Here is a 7,252-nt window from a genome sequence, read left to right as displayed (position 1 = left end):
TATGTATTTCCGGTTGGAATGGTCATTTCTAAGCAACAAGCAATTGTAACCTTTCTATTATGTCAAGATTGTTCTCTGAAGAGTCACGCTCCTATTAGAAACAGCCAGAAGTCTACGTAACTTCAAACACGTAAAATCCCCAACAGTTTGCCTAAGACACTATCTACAGTGGCTTCGTAACTCTCTACTTTTCAGAATATGGAAGGCGTTGTGGCCAAAAACCATATCAGTCCTTTTAACAGGAATTCGTGGCTTCCCAGTTTAGAGTGCTTCCCCAAAAATTGAAAAAATGCTTGTCTGATGAAAGGATACGGGCTTTACAGCTTCTTCATGGAATGATCCTCTTTGTAAAGAATTTATTGTTTTGTAAAAACCGATTATTTGATGTGCAAGACTGGCGGATTTCATTCCTACGTGATACAACGTACGAAGTATCAAACTTTGACAGATTTTCTCTTCCCTGATTTATATAAAACGAAGCTAACGTGCATAATTAAGCATCTGAATTGGTTTTAGTTGATGAGCGGTGCGCATTCCGGCTTACATAGAGCATAAGTAGGGCGTCTCCAGCCATTAAATACACGACCTGCCAGTTAAGGTGTGCCCCTAAAAATTATTTTGATCATACTTAAAGATGGTCTCGCAAAAAGTGGTTTAAATTGCATCTGTTTCTAGTAAATTAAACCATGAAAATTTCATAAAATTTTAAGTAAAATAATGTAAAGATCATACTAACTGGTTAAGAACCGGACTAAATGAATCACAACATTTTGAGATCGTTTGGAATGAAATTTTGTGCGATGTTAACGCGGATTAGAATTAGCATTAATTTAGATGATTCTGACATTTAAATATTCTGGTGACGTGGCTTGTCGACAGCATATGTTAGTTGTTTACAAGCGCACAACTTGACAGCGAGTTGATGGGTTGAGATGACATATCACCGAGCTCCAACTTAAATGTTTTCCGATTGAATAATATTTATTTCAGCCAGCCACAATAGTCAACCGTCAATCAACTTTGACAGCAATGGCTAATCTATTCAGATTTGGACCGATTCAAGATTTTAGAGGGCTTTTCTTGAGATGATGCTAGATATAAAATGCAAAAACGCCGAAAAGCCTCCTGTTACTTCAAACATTCGGGGCTTGTCGTACATGGAAGGTTCAAGTCGTTTGTCACAGCCTTTTGCACTGCAAACGAGTGTTCTCTCTTGGATAGGTCCAACATTGTGTACAAATAAAACATAAGACTGAAAGAAATGTAATGACTAGGCTTAGCTGGCAATATTGAAGGGATAGAGGAAAATTTGCTACTGCTTTGAATACCATTCTATGTGTCGCGAAATGAAGCCTTCCTTGCTATATACATATTTACTTGGTCAGGAATGAATTGAAAGAATCTCAACTATAAAACACTAGTATTTATCAGCTACCAATATTTCGGCTCGCTGATATGTATGTTGCGAGATAGGAAAACGATTTTCTACGTACTGAAGAGAAAGACAAGATTCCCTTCTACCTATCTTCAAGTAAAAAGCACGAAAGTGTGAAGAAAAATTTGAGTGTGCATGGGTCTATCTAGATATACCTCTTCATGATGGCTAACATTACTGACGCTTGGGAGTAATCGTTCAAGTAAATCGTACTCAAAGGGAAAGTATTGATTTTTAATCTGTCGCTACAAGTCTTCAGCCTTTTTTGTAACCTGCAATTGAACAGGCAGTTTTCATCCATGTTGAATTTTTTCGTCATATTTCATGACATATCCCTAACATTTTTACTAATTAACAAGCTTTAGGAAAGTAAAACGGTCCACATCGGGACACTTGCCACTACATCCTTCATTCAAATTCCGGAAGATGAGCTTTTTTCATCGACATTCTAATCCCTTATATTGGCAGCTGACAGCATGTAAACTACTTGCTGACAGCTTGTCGCTTGCCTAGTAGGAAACGGATGAAATGGAAAAAAATATACCCGAACTTCCGCACGCAAATTGATTTTGGCCAGCCCGGCATCGGTAGAATGACTGTAATGTGCCAAATAAGCCGAGAGAGTATGGAAGTTGGAACATATTGTCCCCTTTTCCGTCGTTGTATACGAAGTATTTCTTAGATTTGTTTGTTTTAACCATTGGGAGAAACAATATAGATGTGAAATTTTGGCTGTAGTTTGCAATATCGATTTGGGTTGCACAGAGCCATAGGTCAAACAAACAAACCGTCAGCTGCAGAAATGATCGCCGGAAAATTCTGTAATCTCAGTTAGTTGCAAGCAAAGAGACGTTATCACGGAGAAAATATTAAGCAAACGGAGGGATTCAATGACCAAGTTGGGGTGAACATGTTCTAGTATGAAACAGCACTTATTTATTTTGGGATACACTGCAGGCTAGAATTATGTCCAACTGGGTTTGTAAAATCTCCCAGAAACTGTACAATTACTTACCAATTAGTTAGTAAAATGCAGCAGAAAATTTGACAAGAAACCTTACAACGATCATTGATAATGAGTAGATTAACTCATGGTTTTCATGCTTTATTCGATTTTCAGATTGGAAGATCATTGTTTGCCTAAGCAACATTAGCAACAAATGCCGAATTTGAGAGAGGTAGATCTGCATGAATAAATGCAAGACACTGGGAAACATATAGTGAGTTAGCCGGTAGATAACTGCCGGCTCTCGGCGGCTGATTAGCTCGATTAAGATCAATGTGTCAAGCTCCAATAGGGAGAGTAGGGTAATACCAAGCAAAATCAGTTTCATCATTGCCACAACTTCAAGAATTCGAAAAACAGCTGATACATTGGTGGCCTACGTTGGGTATCTAGATTTGCGAATATGAAGATGAGTCAAAAGTGTCAAAAACAAGTCATCATCATCATCATCGACAGCATGACATCAGTGTTCAACACTGATGCTTCACTGCCGTGGTGTGACGGTTTGCGCACCTAAGTGATCCATTGAGCTATACTGGAGAGTGTCCGGCGACACTCACAGAGCCTCACACACCAGGTTGGTCAATGGTTAGAGGTCTGACGAATACAGTCTCCTGGCCCTCCATGTTGGGGGTTGGAACATGTGGCGACTTGTTCCGTAGAAATGGAAATGCATTTGGATTTCCCGCCAAACACCGCTGCCTTGCGGTTAGGCTTTTGAGCCAAAGGCTTTGGTTGAGGACCCTAATCGTCCTCCTGTCTAGGTGTGGGCGCCCTGGCAGTATCCCAGCCCACGTACAACCATGAATTGCACATACACAAATAAACTCAAAAACAAGTACTTTGTTATGAACGGATAGTAAAGCAAATATCGAGGAACACGCAGGTGATAATGGGACTGCAGCCTAATGTCCAACTTATTGTTATGTCGGATGTATGAATGCCCTTAAATTGGAGATATTGGTGAGAAAAAGGTAAGCGCATTGCCAAGGCACAAATAACCGTCCGTCAGTCGATTGAGCTGCGCCGTTGAGATCTCCTAGTCTTATTGGTACACACTTCTGTGCGTAGCTAAAACCATACGATTAAATAGAGATAGGAATATATACCGTGTTTTCCAATCAGTCCTTAGTGTTCACGTGCATTTGATAGCTTAGCGCAGAAAATTCCGTACCAGCACTCATGATGTGACTTAACGGCCAAATGGATCTGGTGAAGCTGGGATATATGAGCATACGGCCATAGAGTTTCTAGCTGTGGCAGGATCGAAATGTTAACAATTGTATTGGCGAAGCGGATACTTGCACGGTAGCGTCCCTCATTTGTGTGATATATGGCACTAGATGAGCCTGTTGAAACAAGTCTTTGGTTCGAAAACCTTGCATGTATGAGCAAAGACTGTCCTGTAAACAAATTCTCTAAATTTGACTGCAGGTAAGGGCTTTTATGAAAATTTCAACGAGAAGGTGGCAGTGATTTTGCAGTCAACCATCAGGGTGACTAAACGAAGAAGAAACTGGCTAGTTTTTGATAACTGAGTGTCTTGAGACTACGTACCGTACAAGGATATATATGCCCGAGCTCGGGAGATTTCGTCCTTATTTCATCCTTATTTCTGGAATTAGGGCTATTGATTTTCTAGAATAAACAGGTTACCAAACAGCTTTTACTCTTAGTTTTTTGATAAGTGATACCGTTTGTACCGTCTTTTATTACCAATAAAACATAACATATGAATATCATAAGCTTTGAGACTTCAGTGTTTGTAAATCGTTATAGAAGCGTACTCAACGTCTCCTAACCGCAGGTTTGGGAATTTTCCAATCTCAGTTTTTTTTCATTTCATTGATCAAAAAGTAGTGCTATGATTAATCAGATATGTTTATTTACTAACAACCTTGGAAACAGTATTGAACACAAATGTAATAGGAGAATTGGCCTGAAATGATAATCAATCCTAGTTTTCGATCTTATTCCAAATGAAACTCGATTTGTTTCTGGTGTACTAAGAAACTTTTGTATTGGTTAACGGATTCATTTTTTGTAGAATTCGCCTCCAGAAAACTCTCAATATCTATCAAGGAAATGTAAGGTTTTCTTATTGCCCTCCTCTCAGCTTCTTCATCTTGGTTTTTGCATCCAAGTAAAAATGTCACAGTTGAGTGTATCTGCCTTCAAGTTACCCGCCTAACCACATTTGCTCGGCATATTATGGCGCCGATTAGTGAAAAAATGATTTTTCGGAAAATGTTCCCAGTTAGCCAAGCAGAAGTTGTGGATGCGTAGAGTGTACGTTAGGAATCATTGGGCCACGAAAATAGCAAATTTATTCCACATGTGGCGTTTTTCAGCTGTAATGCCCTTAAATAAATAATGCTAGCTACCTGGTGAGGATAGGTTCTATTTGATTCTCTGGAAAAAACAAGCGGCGAGTGACAAGACACCTTTGAAAATAATTTTGGCACAGTTGGCGCATAGTGCTTGGTATGCATTTAATTAGTACGTAACCTACACATGAAAGTCAAGTGGCACGCCCAAACGTTTGGAGATAGTCTCTACACAGAGGTCTGGTCATAACGTAGACTCGAAATAATAAGCTATCGACAACATCACTTTTTACAACATTTCTATCCTTCCGGGCTCAGGAGTTTTTGTCAGTTAGTCTCAAGGCAGCTTTTTCAGTTTCATGTAAGGAAACATGATCTATAAGGCGTAATGCGTCACTGTAATTATAAGGCCTTCCAGCCACTCAGAACCATAAAGGTGTAGACCAAACAGCAATTCATGCTAAGTGAGCCTACAGAAAACGGTCTTCAGTCAAGGAATCTTTTATTGGTGTGCGTGCCCTAAAACCGTCAAGTGTATCACTACTTTGATCCATTCAGAAGATCGCAGACGATCTATCGTAAGTTCTAAACGAAGTTTTTCCTACAGGACAATAAGACCAAGCATACGTGACTGCTGTGAATGTGGAACTGCTATTATCTTTAGTGTTTTTACTTGTCCCGCCATATGTGTTACAAAAAAAGTTGCGTGAAGTAAGAAGTGGCAAAAGGGGCAAAATATTGCTTTTTACGGCTTCCAGTTGAATGACACATAACACCGATTGTGATTTAGAAGAGAACCAGAGCTAAAACACTCTCCTCTACACTTGAAATGCAGGAGGATGAAGGAAACGTCATGGCTTGAAGCAAGTCCATGGAAAGACAGAACGATGTATGTTTGGCAGCATGTCGTCTGGTGGATTGAATCTTATGAAGCAATATTCGTTGTTGAGAGGAATTTTCCTATGATATGTCAGTACGGACAACTATATAACCAACATTGCGTTTTTGTAAATTCCCATCGATATTCAATTAGCGAGATTGAGGGCGGGTCATTAGCAGTTTCAGGGGCGAATCTTCCCGATAGGAAATGCTGCACAACATGTCTACACAACTCCACAAATTTTATGCTGTGAATTTTACTCGACAAGCAAATCATTAGTGCAATAATACAACAAGAAAAAACCACAATATATTTGGTTTACCTCACAGATTCCTGGCTGTTGTTCCGGAGCAAGTAAGTTAGGAAGTTGTTTGATCATATTCCATATGTATTAGTCCCATCAAGAACGCTCTGGGCTATATAATGAGGTGATGGTTTTTCTAGAATCAACATGCTTTTTTCTGCGATGGAGTGGATGAAAGTTGAATTTCAATATTGTAAACTTACGCAAAAGTGTCAACTACCCAGTAAAAATATTGCCATATTTGTCAACCAGAAAAATTTTTTCACTTACTACCCACCGTCTTCCGTAGAAAATATAATATAGAACCACATGCTCCACGGTTTGGTACAGATTTATCAGCACCAAGGCCTAAGTGTTGAACATCGATGTTATGCTGCTGACAAGAATGAAAACAGATCCAGGGACTTTTCAGTGAAATCCAGTAGAATGGTTTTGCTAGGATTTCACTCACTTGAATAATAGCAACCATCTGTGTAAGAAAACACCACTTATATGGGATGGTCTATGTGTTTACTTTCTTCATGTTGACAGCTCATGTAGTTTAGGGCAAAAAGTTACTCATAATTGCGATAGAAATGTGTGATGATTTTTTAAATAACTATCTTATCAATCAGTCTATTTTAGTGTTCTTCAGCAGCTATAGGTCTGCTTAAATAATGGATAACAAATGGGCCACGGTCTCTGCTGTGCTTAACCAGATCGGATCCCTCCGTGCCGATTTGCTTGATCCCAATAAAGGGAAAAATTCCTCATGTCTAAGTATTCTGGAATCCAACGAAATCCTTACACGCTGCTCACCAATTTCAACGTTTATTTCGAGCTCGTTCTATTCATATCTACGTATTCTCATCAAAAAGTCTTCTCCGTTGGATCGGTTAGATTTAGCTGTCCGACTGATTGATTTCCAATGCACTCTTAAACTAGTGATGCGAAGCAATCTGCAGAAGATTAAGGAAGATTCTTTAAGGGAGAGGCTTCCTTAATTCTTACGTGATGAGTATACTTCAGACATCGAGTATGAGTCCGCCCAAACCAACATTCTGCAACTGTCTGATGCTTGACCATCTGATAATCCAGTGTGTTGCAGCGAATCTTCTCAACACAAATTGATTTCGGTGCCTCCACCATTTCAAGCCAGATGACTCAAAATTCAAATTTTCGACAGGCAACTACATCCTGAATCTTATATCTATAGTAATTCAGGCCAAACACCGTCACGAAGAGACTGGACCTTACCGTGGTGTGACGGTTTGCGCACCTCAGCGATCCATTGAGCTATACTGGAGAGTGTCCCGCGACA

Source organism: Opisthorchis viverrini (genome assembly GCF_000715545.1).
Source record: "Opisthorchis viverrini unplaced genomic scaffold opera_v5_172, whole genome shotgun sequence".
Lineage (NCBI taxonomy): Eukaryota > Metazoa > Platyhelminthes > Trematoda > Opisthorchiida > Opisthorchiidae > Opisthorchis > Opisthorchis viverrini.
The sequence above is the reverse complement of the archived record's forward strand: the minus strand, read 5'-3'. Positions refer to the sequence as shown.